General features: G+C 30.1%; 1 protein-coding gene across 7 annotated transcripts in view; it reads left to right on the top strand.

Annotated features, from left to right (window-relative positions):
* Window positions 1–6,897: 6,897 nt before the first annotated feature.
* Window positions 6,898–15,769, top strand: part of LOC142326324 (uncharacterized) — an 86,007-nt gene continuing 77,135 nt past the window's right edge. For all 7 annotated transcript variants that reach the window (XR_012756759.1, XM_075368732.1, XM_075368733.1 and 4 more), the window contains exon 1: window positions 6,898–7,205. The gene's annotated coding sequence lies outside the window, so the exon portion shown is untranslated. The remainder of the gene's footprint in view (window positions 7,206–15,769) is intronic.

Genomic DNA, 15,769 nt, shown 5'->3' with positions numbered 1-15,769 from the left:
AATTTTCTAAAAAAAATAACAACATAACTTGTACAAAACAAATCAAAATAACTATTACAGAATACAGCACAGTACCTCAGCCTAGTAGACAATAGCGTATTATGCTTCTGTTGTGACTGCTATCAAAAAATTATTTTTCAAAAGATTTATTTTTTGTTGTTGTTGACACAATTGAATATCTACAATCTGTTCCCTCAAGCAATTAATAGATCTGTTGAATATCTATAATTGACCTGAAGGAAGAAAGCCCAACAGCAATTAACTCTATATTCAGCTATTTTGGGTGGCACTCAGAACTTTTCCAGATTAAAGAAATGATTTTTGTTTTACATAAACAATAGTTGTTTTTTCAATGAATTTTTAAATAATACTGATTAAATAAACTTAATGCAGTTTAATTAAACAGCAATACAGATGTATTGCAGATAATTTCAATTACAACTGCAATTTTTACTGTGCAGTTGTTTAAAAATTCTCATCTAATGCATTAATACTATATTATTAAAACACACTTTAGAAAAAAGTAGGTATAAACTTTAATACTATAAACTTCAGTCTGGAAACATTGATTCATATTTTTACAATGTGAAGTTGATAAAAAAAGCACAAAATTATTTTGTAATTTTGAGCATTATTTCTCATTTCAAATTGGCTGTTTGAAATTTAGTTTAAAAAAGCAAGGTGTGTTACTTTATTCACAATGAGACATTTAAAAATTTTGTTCATCAACCATTACTTTATAACAATAGTAGTTCTTTACCTCTCATGTAGTGAAAATTGAAGATGATCAGATAGATATTTTAATATTTACAATCATACAATTTCCATATTTTATTTATTTTATAGAAAATATTAGTTTAAAAAGATATGCCAAACTTTTTGCTTTCAATTTCAAAATTAAAAATAATTTTAATTATTTAATAATAACACTGATAAACATAACATGTGATACATGATTTTAATCTGTTTTTGATGCTGAAAACAAATATGAACTTAGAATCTTTCTATCACCCACCATTTTTGAAAAAATGTTTAAATTTTAATTAAAGGATTTGTCAACATATATATTCATTTTTCAACATATAGTTAGCATTTCAAGCTCCTATATTGTATTTAGCTTATCTTTTATTAAGTCTGTTAACATAATTTGTAAGCTATAAATAAACAATACTAGACAAAGAATTAAATATCATTGTTACATATTATGGCATCATATCTAATACTGAAGAGTGAGCCTTCATGGACAAGATTAATCGTACTTGTGCAGGTCAAAACATGTAGCCGAAAACACAGCTGTGTTGTTTGTATTAAGCACTGGCTTTAGGAATGAGTTAATCTTGTTCTGTCTTATTGCTGCCTAAGTTTGTTAACAGTGTAGTGTCATAATGTCACAAAATTGTGTAAATGATGTGTATGCCTTTTGTTATGTATGTGGTGAGTTTACCGTAAAATCAAATAGAAAAAACATTACACCTTTAATTAAAAAAGCATATCATTTGTACTTTCAGTGTAAAATTTATGTTCAGGATAAGATGTGGGCTTCTCATATAGTATGCACTGATTGTTCTGTATATTTGAGGATGGCTGAAAGGCACACGGAAAGCTTTGCCATTTGGCGTGAACCAAAGGACCAATTGGTACTTTTGTTTAACAAGTGTGTCTGGAATTTCTAAACATACTGCAAAATATCCTTCGTTGCAATCTGCAATCTGGCCTGTACCTCACAGTGAAATTATTCCAATTCCTGGGCCTCCTGTAAATGTATGTTTTGAAAGCAGCAATGAAGAATCAGGCAGTTCTGAAGAAGACAACAATGATTTTGAATTATCTTCCAATAAGCCACATCTTATATCACAAGGTGAATTAGATGACTTGGTTAGGGATTTAAATTTATCAGAAAATCAAGAGGATCTATCTGTTAGGATCAAGACTGCAAGGTTGAAATTTACTTCAATTTGGTTTATTGCATAAATATTGATGAGCTTATGTTGCACTTAGTACAATTTCATAAACCTGAGGACTGGCGCTTTTTCATAGATTCATCCAAGTATAGTTTAAAAGTGGTCTACTACACAACGGTAACAAATATCCTTCAATACCAATCGCTTATGGTATTAATTTGAAAGCAACATATGGTGATTTGAAAGTTATAGCTATTTTGTTAGGTTTGCAGTTAGGCTATACTAAGTACATGTGTTTTCTTTGCGAATAGGACAGTCGAGCTAGGGATAAACATTATGTTACCAAAGAGTAGAAGAAACGAGACAACTTAACTCCAAATGGGAAAAATATTATCCATGAGCCCTTTAGTTGAACCCAAAAAAAATATTTTTACCCTCTCTCTATAGCAAGCTAGGAATAATTAAAAATTTTGTAAAAGCAATGAAGAAGCATAGTTAAGAATTTTTGTACATCAGACAGAAATTTCCAAACATAAGTGAAGGAAAAATTAAAGAAGAGATATTTGTTGGTCCTCAAATAAGAGAGTTAGTCAAAGATGATGTATTTAACTTATTGTTAAATAATGTAAAAAATGCAGCTTGGGCTTCATTTAAAGACGTTTGTAAAAGTTTTCTCGGCAAACAAAAATTTAACAATTACCATGACATTGTTAATCAACTTCTGACTTCATACAGAGCTATGGGATGTAATATGTCTTTGAAAATACATTTCCTTCACTCACATCTGGATTTTTCCCAGACAACCTCGGAGATGCAAATGACGAACACTGTGAACATTTCCACCAAGACATTTCAGTAATGGAAAGCCGCTATAAAGGGAAATGGAATACTAACATGCTAGCTGATTATTGTTGGATATTAATTCAGGATGTGCCTGAAACTATTTAAAAAATAAAAGCATCAGCAAAATCATTCTACCACAGGTATGGCCATGCAAAATTATAAATTTTACATTTTTTAACTATATTTCCCTTCTTTTTTTTTTGAAGTGTAATTTATTTAAAACTAAGGGTGATAGAAAGATTGTATTTAATATAAAATTTTATTATTTAATATAAATCTGTAATTAATATTATCTGTAATTAATGCAAAAAATCAATTCAAGAAATAGTACCACACTTAGAGAAACATTAATTTTTTTTGTGTATCTGTGTAATTCGTATATTATTAATAATTTAATAATGATTCTATTGATTAATTAATACTTTAATAAATTTTATAACTTTATTTATTATCTTTATATATTTGCATCACTATTATTTCATTATTCATAGATTTTCATGTATATAAATGGACTTTAGTCAGTGTTGAATAAGTGCCGCCTTGATTCAATACCTTAGTTAGGTTTAATTATTCTAAATATTTATTATTTGTTGGCCTCCGTGGCACAAGTGATTGCATCTCGGCCTTTCATCTGGAGGTCCCAGGTTCAAATCCTGTTCAGGCATGGCATTTTCACACATTACAAAAATTGTCATTCATCCCATCCTCTTAAGCAATACCTAATGCTGGTCCTGGAGAAAAAAAAAATGATTTGCTGGTTCAATCGAATAAATAATAGTCTTTATATTTATTTTATATTGTAAATTAATTTTATTATAATATTTGAACTTGTAATAACATTATATATACCAATATTGTATTAACACATGTTGAGTCATTGACGCCTGGCAGAAGACTGACTATTTTAGTTAGAGCCAGCGTAAAGTAAAGCTTTGCTTTTAGCATGGAGGGAGCCGAGTGTAGCCACCCAGAGCTATGCGCAGCTGTCTGAAGGACCTTTAAAATTTTAAATTCCTCATTAATAATAAAATTTAACAACATGAAATGAGCTGAGTCTTAGCATGTTAGGACTGAACATAAGTTAACAACTAATTCTCATGTTTATGTTAATTTTTTGTATTGAGATTCCTACTATACCAAGGTTTCTTTTAATTTTTTGTCACATATTTTGGAGTGGCATACCTACAAATTCTAAGAATTTTTTTCAATTATATTTTTAATTCTATATACTTTTTAATGTAAAAACGTCATTTGATCAAGGAAGTCAACACTGGATCCAAGATTTTCACGGAACATTTTAATCCTTTTTGTAATCGTACTCTGAATATTGCATTATTAAGTAATTAAATTTAATAAAACCTATGGCATATTTGAAATAAAAATATGTCAAAGGGCAAAGCCAGGAAAGTTATGCAAACTTTTGTCACATTTTTTTTATTATTATCTTTATTAATAATTTTTTTTATTACTCATAATATAATAATAACTATTTTAGATTGTAGCCTTCATTTTTTTCCAAATTAAGTTCTTATTTTCGCTTTTTCTATGTTTTACATCTACTTTGATCTGAAAACTATTTGAATAGATGTTGAAATAAAAGAGTGATTGTCTTTCTGTTAAAATACAGTAACACATAATATCAATGATTAAAATATTATTTTTCAAATATTATAGATGAAAACAATTGATTAAATTTTATCTGGTCACTTATCCAACAATAAGAAATGGTAAACATACAAAATATTTATAAGATATTTTTATAATAAAACATTAAGTACTAGAAATAGATGAAAACAAGGCATTCTTCAATGCCCTATCATCTTTATGAATGCAAACCTTTATTGGTAATAAAAGAACATTTATAAAGTTCAATCCATATTTATGCAGGAAAACATATGTGACAGAACATCAACGTTATAAAAAATGGTGAAAGTAACAATCATTACTGGGTTCACTGACTGATTCACATAAAAAAATTCAATGAAATTAAATTTTAAATCCTGTTTTTAGTGGGCCTAGATAAAGTAGCCCACTAATGTCTACAATAACCTATGTAAAACCAGTATTAAGAACTAATATACCTGTGCTACTCTTCAGTGTAATAATTTAAAATGGTCTCCACAAACAGCTAAACACATGAGGGTGCACAGTTTAACAACTGCAGGTGTACCTGCATCAATTCCGTTGGGGTAATTTTGCTAATGCACATCCTGATATTCTCCATCAGTTCATCAATTGTTTGTGAATTTTTGGATACATTTGTCCTTTCAACATTCCCCATAAATAAAAGTCACATGTACAAATCTGGTGGCTATTAGCCTCTATTCGCTGTTTAATCAGCAGTAAACAATTCATGAACAAAAGCAAGTGATCACTCAGATGTGTGACAGGTCACCCCATACTGCTGGAAAAAGCAGTGCTCATGTCATTCTTCTGTCAGCAGTTTGAGCAAAATCATCCAAACTGGTCAGGTAGACATCTGTGGTATTAAAAAGATATTGAACCAATAACAATTGTGACAATCACAGCACCCCAAATTTACTGTGTGCTAATGGTGCCTCATGTATAGGTGCAGATTTCCTGATAAATGAAACCATATCTCATCTGACATGATAAACAGGTCCAATCTACTATCTGCATCATACAACCAACAACAAAAAATCACACATTTTCTCTTGACCAGTTCTTTCAATTGTCGTACATCCATGATGCAGTAAAGTTTCAACTTCAAACTCTTTAGGACACATCTGAAAGTTGTTCTATTTACCCCAAATCATTGTGATAATTTTCTGATAGACTTCCCAGGACTATGAAGCATCACTTTGGAAATGACGCATGCACCAAGTTAAGGAGTATGGACAGATGGCACCCTGTATTTTTGTGCATTTACAAGATCCCGTTTGGCACCATTTCTTCACCAACTGTTGAATTTATCTGAATTGGTACAATTCGGAAACGCTTTATAGAACAACTCCTGTATTTCCTTCATATATCCAGTTCATATATACAACTCTACAGTATTTACTCGCTCTGATATCAAATACATCACTAATGCATGCACATTACAATCTCACCTTCTCAATTTAAGCAAACAACTGACAGTCTGTGCATTGAAGGGTGGGGTGGAAGGGATGATCCTGTGACTCAGAGGATGAGAATTCTTACGCAGGAATGTACACCCCCTTCTGTTCCAATTTTCCATGTAAATATCCTGCGTATGAACTTATGATGCTAATTTTCTTGCAAATATTCATATTCTGACAGGGCTACATTTTTGTGACTCACTGTGTATAAACATTAAGTGTTAAATAATATTTGTAATTATAACTTTTTCATAATTTATTTAGCTTTCCTAATTTTAGGAAAACAAAGAAATAAATAGTATTCATTCAACAGAAAAATATCACCGAATATTGTTGATGAGAAATGGAGAGATATTTAAAACTATTTTTCAATTTGTTAAACCATCAGTTTATTTATTCCCACTAAAATCAGATAGGGTAATTACATTAACAATAATTGTTACAAATCGATATTTTGTAAGCTGGAGTACTTGTTTATAATTAAAAAAATTAAATTTACTAATAATCTCAATTGCTGAAATGTTTATCCTCAAATTTGTTTATAAGATATTTATCATAAGAAAATTTTCTTACATAACATTTGTTCATTTGTACAATATGAAATTTATTAACACATTCAACTTGATAAAAAAAATTAAAAAGAATACTATATTACATGAACAAGCATAAACAGAAATAATAATAAACAAAAATTTATTCATAGAAAATTAATCAAATTGAAATAATTTGATAAGTAGGTTTCTTAACTACTTTAAAACGTCCGCCATTTGTGTCAAAATTTGCAAAGAAGAAGGAAATTTACAATTCCTGGATTATTTAAAGAGGTTATAGTAGTATAAATATGTGGGGATATAATGAAGTGCTTAGTTTATTATTTTCTTCTTCTTCTTCTTTCGTAATAAAGAAAAATGATATGCTCTCAATAAATTCGTGCGATATATTTGTATTAGCGAAGATTGATTCTAATTTTTTTTTTTTTAATTTATTGTCTTATTTGTTTATAAATGTAGTTTTTTTTAGTAATAATAAGAAGAAGAAGAAGAAAATTATTAAGTTGGCAGTGAAATGTGAAATCTTTTGATTGTATTCGTTTGTTTCATATGTTTCTGGAATCAATATGGCTTCTGTATTGTTCTTATATTATTTTTAAATATTTTTATTCATGAGGCTTAGAAGAAAAGGATAATTCTGCCTACAAGAGATATATAGCTAGCTGATATCATTTTCGATACAGTCTTTCAAGGTTTGCAGTAGCAAATCACTCAGCTCTATAGCATAATCCGTTAGTAGCCAATGTAGGACTTGCCCATTCAGTTGTTTTCGTCGTTGAAATAGAAAAAATAACAGTTTACAAATATTGAATTTAGATTACATTTTGGTAAGTTTTAATTGTTCTTTATTAGTTTTTCCTTTGATGGACATCAGGTATGGACCACCACTGTTGTATTCTGGAATCAAATATATACTTGATGTACATACACCTATTTGGCACACGTTGCGTGTTCATGAAATGTACTCTACAATGTATTGTTTTGATTTCATTTTGTTGTATTTGTTGGGCATTATTTTAATCTGTTTTTGCTGTAATTAATTGTTTATGCTGTTGGCATGTACATGTATCTTGGGTTTTATAACGGGATTATTTTAGTTTTGTGTCTTGGATTCTGGATATTTCTGTCAAATTAGAATTAATTATTGTTTTAAGACGCAGTTATTTTTTTTTAATGATTGCAAGTTTTGTATTGTTTGAATGAAAGTGTGCATAGTTAATTTATTTTATATAGCTATTTTTTTGTTTATTATATAGATTATTAAAATAAAGATGTATATGTATATGCCCGGGTGTATAATTTTATTGTCCATGGAAAGTCCTCCAATTTCACTAGATTTCTGAGGATCATGTGATATAATAGCAATAATGATTTTACTTTACTAACTTTTTTTTTATAATGACATTGCAAGTTTTACAGCCAACAACCGATTATCCGTGGTAATAACAGGGAAGAGTAATGTGGATAATCTAAAATTGCCTTTCATCAAAAAAATAAAAAGTATAATGGAAAAATAAAATATAGCATGTTGCACTACACCATTATGTGTACCCGTTAAAAGCAATATCCAGAAGTTTATTCGAAACGTATTAGTATAGAACAAATTTTCATTATCACTAATATTGAACATTCAGTAGACATTAAAAAGAAATTAAAAATTGTGCATTTTCGCTTTCAGATACATATTTTTTTTAATAAGACCTAATTGATTGTTTTAGTGACTGAAAATACTTTCTTTTAATTGTAGCTTGCATAGCATAATAATATCGCACAATGAGCATATACATATATATTGTACATGTACAGCATTATCATATTGAAAACTAGTACACATTCAAATAGCAAATGAATGAAGTAGTAAAACCTATTACAAAACTATGAAAAGACTAAATTTTTAACTTTATAAATTTAAAAAATTTATTTTTCTCCAGGAAGCATCACGTTTTTAAGACAACATTCTTAAAGTGTACTGTGATGTTAAAAATCTTTGTTCATTTTTATACTGCAGTTGTATTGAATATTTAAAGCTCTGCCATTAAAAAAAAGTACCAGCTATGGTTGCACCAACACTATGATAGGTGTATTGTGATTTGGTTTTCATAGTTAGCCTCTTACTTTCACTTGAATTATGATAGAAAATTCTATAAATAGTGATTATGGTAATAGAATAGCAATTCTTCTATTAATAGTATTATATTATGAAATATGGTAAATAATAAATCTATAAGTATTGTATATTATTAATACAATAAGTATTGTATCTATAAGTATAGCAATATAATTTGTGTTCATTATTGCTTCTCTTAAACATGTAATGTACACAAACTAACTTTAATTTTGTTCATATGTTAATATATCATAGTAGATATGATTAGGATCAGGAAAAAAAGATATAAATGTTATAAAGCGGGTGTAAATAGAAGATGATCCATGCAGGGTGAGTCATACTGCTACATTATCAGTACTGCAGCCAATCAGCTATAAATTTTGACTTATTGAGACTTCAGATGTTATTCTGTTTTTTTGAAGAGAAGTTAGAATTTTGTGGGGAGAAATTAGAGAGATAAAATTACCAAACTGCAATAATATTTAACACAGTCTCATAGGACACTTGGCCAAATTTATCTTTAAATGGAAGTATAATCACTACAAAAAACTACACCACATGGTCTATGCTATTACTCATGTGTATGACAGTTTATCACCTTACATAGAGCATTGTCAGTTATCTAAAATGATTTGATTCACCAGTCCAATTTGGACTAATAAGGTTAGTTTATGGTTTATTCTTTTCATAAAACTCTAACCTTAATTTTAAATTAATTCTAACCGTAACCTCTCCACAGAACGGATCAGCATCTGAAAAGGTCTCCATAACTCGTAATACTGATTACTGATAGAACGGCATGGACTTTGACCTTGTACAGGTAATCAGTGTCCAAACCTGCCTTTCAACATGTAGATCTTCTATTTTCCTGATATCTACCATGATATATTAAAGTATGAAAAACAATTTAGTTTATCAAATAATTGCTCAGAATTACCCATGTATATTTTAGAGTTGTCCAATATCATAATGACATGTCTGATTCACTGAGCCATTTCATTTTCTGAAAAAGTTAATGGCTTTTTTGTTAATGTAATAAAAAAAAATTGGGTTTAGGGAACCTAGATTATCCAATATGTAGATTAGAATGATGGTCTGGTTTATATTGTACAAAATAAGATAATTTTACTTGTTTTTAAAAACCTGGCATTCTTTATAAAATTAATTTGCTCTGTTTCTTACTGGGATTGTAGATTGTGCAAATTAAGTTACATTTATCTCAGTATTTTACAAAATTAGTTTGGTACTGTCTGTTATTTTGACTGTCATCTCTCCCCTTTCTTCTGGATGAAGAGCCGTCTACAGGATGGGTTCAAAATAGGAAATAATTAACTTAAGCTATCATGTTTATTATTATAATACCCCCTTGATGTTCATGAATTGTCCTATCTTCCTGTTCTGTTAATACTCTAAAAATGAGCTTTTGCATGTTGACACCAGGAATTAATAGTATGTTTAGGGAGTTCAATTTTATTGTACATTCCATGAGGGAGTCGAGGTACTAGACTTGTTATCTGCGAGATCATGTCTTACATCAACCCCACCCCCCCTCGCCTCCCAAGAAAAGTATTTACATTTGTTAATGTTTATGAGGAGCTAATGCTCAAATTATTAACTACGATATAAATTCCGATACAAATTGAAATTAACATTAAATTGTTTTGATCATGTTTCAGTTCTGTTATGAAACAGTTAATAATACTGTGTTATGTACTGTTATTGAATGGACACGTTACCCTGTCAGTATACTTTGTTCCAGTTTGTTTATGCAATGAGGCTGTGAGATCTGATCTATGAACTTAAGAACGAGCTGTCACTTACTTGCAAGAGTGCAGGATTCTTCCCAGGAATCGGTTTGCAAAAGCAGTTTGTGAAATTAAATTTTACTTAGGTGAATTACAATTTTTGACGTGCAGTGTCAAATCATGCAAGCAAAAAACCAGGATGTTTGATGGGAACTGTTGAAAAGTTTGCTATTTCCATTTGTGTCACAGACCTTTGTTGATTTTTGTTATCGCCAGTTGAAAATTTGCAAGATTCTCATTGTTGACTAGAATGGTTCATTTTTATTTGTACAAAATTGTTTGTACGTCATTGCAAAAATTGGCAGACCTTAAATGGGTTGTTGAAATGGATTTGCTGAAATTCAGGCAGAATATTTCCTTAGTAGTGGACTTTCAGCGGAAAGTGTAGAGAATAAAATAAACTCTATTGAGGTCTCTAACTAGTCGGCTAATACCTTACTTCAAATTGTCAAAGATAGATAAATTATCAAAATTGCTAGTCAGTGTAAAGTTATGAGAGTTATTTACCAAATGCCAAAAAATAAATATTCACGTTAGGGGGATGATAGAAAACTGTTCTCAGTCAAAGGTCATGAGGAGAGATTGTGTTGTGCAGCAGCATGTAGAAGAGTGTTCTTGTGAATTGCCACAATGACCAATGTAAGCCAGCCACTTTCGTCATTCTAAATCTGTTTTTTAAGTGTTTTGTAATAGACCTTGCTCTATTGATTGTGCAGCCTCGAGGCAAGACGTTGACAACTGAAACTGTTATTTTTCTGTATCAAAACACTGCACATGATCTTTAAGTGGAAAACAATTTCTTACATTTTGTTCGTCTGGAGGACAAAATGGTATTCTGTTGATTGTCATTTCATTTCAGATGTTATGTGTGGCACTTATGTCTTGTCCCCAGAGACTACAACTCGAGTCATTACCTTATTCTCTGTATATACTAAAAAATTCCAGCATGCTGCCTAACCATTCAATTATGCGATTCTCTGTAAGCATTTTAGGCACCCAGCACATACACAATTTCCAGTAATTTAATTTCTCAGAAAATTTGGTGTAATAGCGATTGAAATTTCTGGAAATTGAAAGAAGAAAAGTGATTATGGATTATCTGTTATCTTCAATGTTTTTATCAGTTGCTTACACTAAATCGTCTGTAATAAAAAACTGTCACCCACTTGTTTTATTATGCAATTTGTTGCATCCTTCTTTAAAAAATTGCACAATCTCCATTTGTTTATTTCATTTTCTGTATAATCAGCCTAATGTTCCTTACACTCACCAAACTGATTGACCACATTGAATTTCATATTTGGTAGGTTCAGTTTTCTTAAACATTATAAACCACACACAAGAAACGTATAGACTTGACAACTAAATAAGAATGTCATCAGTTACTTCCTAACTTAACAGATGACTACATGGATGGGTGGAATCGTGATTGTAGCACTGCAAGTATTTTGAAATGGAACTTTCTAGATATACCTCAAACAAATCTTCATATTCAACTATATATGTGTGAAAGACAATATATTTCATAATATAAATTGTCATTTTATTTCGCAGTCAAGTAATTCAATTGGTACACAATTTCTTTTACAATTCTATAGTTATATATAAAATACCTTTTTACTGTATTTTATGTTTTGTGAGATCTTTTTTTAGATACCTTATTGTATTAAAATATCTTTTTTGTAATTGTGAGCCTGAACATCCTCAACCTTAATCTTTTTCAAATTGAAGTATGTTGAAAAATATGTTATATAATTAATAAAAATACAAGTTTCAAAAGTTGGAAGAATGAAATTGCCTCATTATTCTTCCTCAGAATCTGTAATGGCAGTAGTGTTATCAGCTGTTTTGGGCAACTCCATCAGATAGTCAGGATACAGTGAAGCAAGACTGGACCATACATGACGTATGTGGGTCTTGTAGTCCCTGTATTTTCTTTTGAAAAAGAACTCTGCAAGATACCCATGCAAGTGGTGCTTACAATTTTCTACCGAGGAACGTTTGAATGCACTTCTCGCCACACATACTCAATTTTCTGTGTATGAGTTCCCGTATCTGGATGTATGAAATTAAATTTGTTTCATCACCAAATTTTGGTATCCCTCGTGTTGCAAACAATTATGTCTTCCAGCAATCGCTAACAATTATTGTACCTGGAAGAATATACTTTTGTATGATAGGCAGTAAGGTGGCATGTGTGATAGCTGGTGTAGCTAACTCTACAAGGTATTACATTACTAAAAATAAAAATTGTTAAAATTGATTTGCGAAAAAAGATCTGAAACAGTAATTTGGATTTACAGAGTGTACAAAAAAAGAACATCAGCTATTCGGAACCCCTACTGAAATCCAATTTTTTGTGTATATAAAAATAAAATCACCTATATATGTAACTTATTGTATATAATCTTTATTTTTAACGTTATTCAGATGAAGTTAGAGAGTATAGATTATGTTTGATTAGATTGTTGATTCCGTGTAATGAAGTATTGTGCACTTTAGCTGCGCAAGTTCGGACACCTAATCGCATTTCCTGTTGCTCAGTTGTTTCAGTCAAATGGGATTGGGCTGTGTGTATTCAGTCGCTTTCCAATCTTTACTGTCTTTCGTCTTCAGTCTCTGCCGCATGAACAGTTTTCATCATACGTGCTTTTTTTTGTATTTCTCCCAATTGAAGAATGTCTTTTAGGCATGGTTTGATGTTTTGAATAAAGATCACAGAATTTAAAAGATTGCAGTTAAATACTTTACACACTTTAAATTATTAACACACACGATAAACAAAAGCAGCTATTTATTATGTTTTTAAACAGCTGTAAAAAATTGTAAATGAATGAATCGTAAAAATTAACATATGCATGTGTGCTAAATCAATTGAAACTTAGGAATAACTGTACGTTAAAACTTCAGCCCTGTTTTTGTTGAAATTAATCAATTCATTGTTGAAAAAAAATGTTAGCTAAAAATTAAATTTTTCTTGAAAATTAAATAAGCTTTAAGTAAGAAATAAAGTGTTTTAAATTTTGTTGTAAAATTTCGTTATGTTGGAGGTCCAAAAAAATTAGCCTATGTTCACCGCAGGGCTTCAAAGTGTAGGTGTGCAAAATTTTAGACAAATCTGTCCGATAGATCTTGAGTTAAGTTGGAACAGACAGACAAACATTGATTTTTATATATATAGATAAGTAAATACAGATTTATTTCTTTTGTATTACGGTTAAATTGAAAAGTTATAATGCTTGGTATTATTTTAATGGCTTGCTATAATTAAATCAATTATTATTTTAACTTAATTATAATTATACTAAATGACTGTAATTGACAACAGCTCAGAAGTTTTTCTTATTAGAAAACAAAATGAGTAATTGAAAAAGAGTAGTTTAATTTTATTTTATTTATTTATTTATTTATTTTTTAATCATTGTGTATAATTCTATAATACTAAACTAATTAAGCCTACAATTTAAAACTTGTAAGTTATTACAACATGAACTTACAGATGAAAACTGACTTGAGAATTAAAAAAATAACTTTTATTTCAAAGAATAGTAATTGTTTATCGTATCGTCTGATATTTATCTTAGAATGATTTTCATTGTTTCAGTATGCTATATTCCATTAACACATTACGGACGTTTTTATTGGGGTTTACAAGAAAGTAATTTTGTTTTTCACTAATAGATATATTTTGTTTTGAAGGACTTACGTCGATGTTATGATTTTTTTGTTTTGGCATTTGATAGCTATTACCTTTAGCATACTTCAGATGCAAAAAAGTCACTTAATTTTGTTTGCACTTGTTAGTTTATGATCAGTTTTACATGACATGCAAAAATTAACATTTTCGATACATTTTACTTTTTTATTTCTGTAAGGCAAGAAAGCTGCTGAGTCTCACAGGAAAAGTCTTGAAGTTTATCGTGTTGATCCCGTAACAGAACACTAGTCAGAATCTGTTTAAAAAATTCTGTTGAAGAGATTGTTCACTCTTAAGATGATGTGACATTCTGATTTACTTACTGAAATCAGTAAAGACAAATCTAAAGAGGTTAAATGTATTGTACAGTGACTAAAAATCACATCGAATGTCTTGGCCTCATTACAAAGCTCAATATTCAGGTTCTGCATGCATTGAAAGAGATTCACTTGGCTTATGCATCTCAAAACAATGAAGTCTACTCTTTTTTTAAACAAATCAGCATTGATGATGAATGGATCATCTACAATAACATCAATAAAAAACAATCATGGCCCAAGGCCAAACAATCGTGGCACAAAGCCAAAAGTAAACTGACACAAGCCACATTGAAAGCTGAATTGCATCAAAAAAAAAAAGATCATGTCTATTCGGAGGGATTATAAAGGTGTTGTGTAAATTTTTTGAGCATCATCCAAGGAACCAAATAATCAATTCAGAAGTTTATTGTCAACAACCGATGAAACTGGAGGAAGCAATCGAAGAAGAATGACCAGAAATGGCAAATTACAAAGGGATCATATTCTATCAAGATTATGTAAGGCCTCGCACATCTTTGGTAAACATGTGGAAAATTATTGGAGCTCAGTTGGGAAGTGATGCCTTCCTCCCCCCCCCCCCCCACGAACATCATCCTTATCTTACACCATCCGATTATTATTTTGAAATTTGCAAAATTCTTTGAAAATAGAACTTTCACTAATAATGGTGATCAAAAATTACACTCTGCTCAGTTTTTTTTTGTGATAAGGACAAGAAGTTCTATGAGCATGGGACCATGAAGTTGTCAGAAAGACAACCGCTTGCCTTTTTACAGAGATATTTGCATTAAAACAATTAAATTAATAATATTATTAATGTTGCCCATGTTTCTCAGCATAACTGAGAAGGTTTTGAGGTAGATTTCATGACCTATATATATATATATATATATATATATATATATGTAGTAGTGTAGATTTGTTGGTTGAAGTATAAACTTTAATGAGCTGTTAACTGTGAGCTGGGTTTGAACTGAATGATTTGAATCAATCAAATGAATAATATTCATATTACAAAAGTAGTAGAATTAAATTTACATTGAGTAAAATAATATGAAATTTAAAAAATCTGTTTAATAATAATGGGCTTCCCATGAGGACTGCGTGTGAGGCTAGTATCAGCACTTCATGTAAGACTAAACCAATCATCACCATCAGCTGGTAACAAATGGGTGCCCTTGGGCTGCTGTGCAATGGGGGTGCTCTTATAATGTCTCTACAAACAATTTTCTGATTTTCAAAATTCAAATGGGATATTTATTAGGTGGTTGAAGGCTAATTTTTGCATACATCAGGTTTACTCTTCATCTAACAGATCACAGTTAATCAGAAATGTTATCTAAAATTGAAAAATTATTTATTAACACATACAAATAATCCATTACTGTGTTGCAGTTCTCATTCAGATAGCTAAGTGGCGAGTCACTAGATTCTCATGCCCCTTTCTTACAGCAAGCCGCTC

The sequence above is a fragment of the Lycorma delicatula genome, chromosome 6 (assembly GCF_047948215.1).
Source record: "Lycorma delicatula isolate Av1 chromosome 6, ASM4794821v1, whole genome shotgun sequence".
Classification (NCBI taxonomy): domain Eukaryota; kingdom Metazoa; phylum Arthropoda; class Insecta; order Hemiptera; family Fulgoridae; genus Lycorma; species Lycorma delicatula.
This window is presented reverse-complemented; position numbering and strand designations above follow the sequence as displayed.